We start from the raw sequence: 2,703 nt of genomic DNA, 5'->3' as shown, positions 1-2,703 counted from the left end.
CTGAGCCTGCGCGTCTGGAGCCTGTGCTCCGCAATGGGAGAGGCCACAACAGTGAGAGGGGGCCGGAGGACAAAAAAAAAAAAAAAAAAATAGACTTCTGATACGATAAATAAGATTATTCCATATAGAAGTCCCTTTTGGACGGTTGGTGTGTGGTGGCCTTGGAAAGTGCTTTCTCCAATGACGTCTCGTCATCACTGATATTGTTAGAATATTAGTTAGTAGGCCCAGTATTAGTAGAACTATTGAGTCGAAGTGGAATCACATGATTAGGCCTGATGTTATAAGAGCTGAAAGAGCTCCCAGAAGGGACCAAGGACTAAGATTTACTATGTGGTATGTGTGGGTTTGGTGGGTCATTATGTGTTGTCATGCAGGTATAAGCTTACTAAGAGGGTGAATACATAGGCTTGAATTATAGCGACAGCGAATTCGAGGATAGTGAGTAGGGCGAGAATGATAAATGTAATGAGAGCCATGAATGTGCTGGTGCTTATTAGCAATAGGGTTGTCTCTCTGATTAGATGTATTAGTAAGTGGCCTGCTGTAATACTGACAGTCGCACAGCCAGTGCTACTGGTTGGATGAATAGGCTGATAGTTTCACTAATTACTAGCATAGGGATAAGGAGGGTGAGTGTGCCTTGTAAGAAGTGGCCTAGGGATGCTTTTGTTTTATTACGGAAACCTGTAATGACGGCACTGGCTCATGGGGGATGGCTGTTCCCACATTCATTGTGAGCTGTGTGGTGGGTGAAAATGAGCGGGGTAGTAGTCTGAGGAGATTGGTTGACCCAATAAATAGAATGCATGATATTAGTATTAGTGATCAAGTTTGTCCTTTATGATTATGGATACCTATTATTTGTTTTGATAGTTGAATTAGCCATCGTTGAAGGGAAATTATATGATTATTAATTAGTCTTTTTGATGTTGGAAATAAAATACTTGGGAATATAATTATCAGAATGACTATGGGGAAGCCAATTATTATTGGGGTTACGAAAGGGGCAAATAGATTTTCATTCATACTGTTTCTCAAGGGGTAGGTTGTTTTTGCACTTTAGTGAGTGTTGATTTTGGGTTGGGGTAGTAGATGTGTTTTGAGATTTTTAGTTGAAATATAATAAATAATGATAAAAATATAGATGAAATAGTAATAAATAATAGTAATATAGTAATAGTAACATTATTACTAGGACAGGTAAGGATAGTAGAAGCAATGCTGCTGTGGTTAGTACTTCTCATACGAATAGTGGTGTTTGGTACTGAGTTATAGCGGGTGGTTTTATGTTCATGATAGTAGTGACAAAATTAACAGCCCCGAGAATTGAGGATACACCAGCTAAATGTAGACAAAAAATAGTAAGGTCAGCTGAAGCTCCTGCATGTGCTGAGTTGGGTCGGACCCTGCCTCGCTGCCTTTCCCCGCGCCGCCGCCTCGCTTTCTTGAGCCCGGACTCGCCCTCACTCCCACTACCCAGCGGGGTGGCGGCAGCCGGAGCGGCAGCGGCAGCAAGAGCCCGCCTTTATGATGAAGTTCAAGCCGTACCAGACGCGGACCTATGACCCTGAGGGCTTCAAGAAGCGGGCTGTGTGCCTGTGCTTCCGGAGCGAGCAGGAGGACGAGGTGCTGTTGGTGAGCAGCAGTGGGTACACAGACCAATGGATTGTCCCAGGAGAAGGAACGGAGCCCGAGGAGGAGCCTGGCGGTACTGCTGTGAGGGAGGTTTATGAAGAGGCTGGAATCAAAGGAAAATTGGGCAGACTCCTGGGCATATTTGAGAACCAAGACCGAAAGCACAGACATATGTTTATGTTCTTACTGTCACTGAAATACTAGAAGCCTGGGAAGAGAGTGGTTCAAAGTAGAAGATGCCATCAAAGTTCTCCAGTGTCATAAGCCTTACATGCCGAGTATCTGGAAAAACTAAAGCTGGGTTGTTCTCCAGCCAATGGAAATTCCACAGTCCCTTCCCTTCCAGATAGCAACACTGTGTTTGTAACTGCTGCACAGACCTCTGGGCTGCAGTCTAGTGTAAGACAGAGAGAACTGGAAGGACCTCTTCCACCATGTGCAGTTTCATGGGCAGAGGCTTTATTATCCTTGGCAAACATCTGAATGACACTTGCAAACTGTCTGAATTTGCCATGCAGGATTTTCAAACAATTTGCGTTTTTTTCAGATGCTTTCAAATCTTCTTTAAAAAAAAAAAAGTGCAAAATATTTTAACAAGCCAAAGCCATGTGGAATTTTTTTTAGATGTCTTAACTGTGCCCCCAGCCCACCTACCTTGTTATTTTGGTTGGCATTTTCACAGCATTTTTTTCTCAGTTTTTTGTCCATTTGATATCAGTCTGTGGTTTTTGTCAGATCAGCTTATTCGTGGGTATATTTTCCCCTTAAATTGTTTTCTCATTCACAGTATTAACATACTCAACAAATCCTCTGTTGCAGGAATTTACAACAGTAATTCTTGATATTAAAGCAGTCCATCAACCCCAAAACTTGTTTCATAGGATCATAATTTTGATTCATAGATTCCAGATTTTGGACTATTTCTATATGGCCCTATTTTCAGGAATTTGTCAACACATTTGTCTCAATTTTCATAACTGGTATTATGTCCCTAACTACCTGATATGGCCAATTCCCCTAAAACTCAATAGTCCTTTAACACAGAGTTTAACTCTATAGAGCTGG

The 2,703-nt window shown here is 42.1% G+C and overlaps 1 pseudogene; it reads left to right on the top strand.

The window, feature by feature from the left end:
- Nucleotides 1–1,460: 1,460 nt before the first annotated feature.
- Nucleotides 1,461–2,121, top strand: LOC103076475 (diphosphoinositol polyphosphate phosphohydrolase 2 pseudogene; annotated as a pseudogene).
- The last annotated feature ends 582 nt before the right edge of the window (nucleotides 2,122–2,703 follow it).

The sequence above is a fragment of the Lipotes vexillifer genome, unplaced genomic scaffold (genome assembly GCF_000442215.2).
Source record: "Lipotes vexillifer unplaced genomic scaffold, Lipotes_vexillifer_v1.1 scaffold465, whole genome shotgun sequence".
Taxonomy (NCBI): Eukaryota; Metazoa; Chordata; class Mammalia; order Artiodactyla; family Lipotidae; genus Lipotes; species Lipotes vexillifer.
This window is presented reverse-complemented; position numbering and strand designations above follow the sequence as displayed.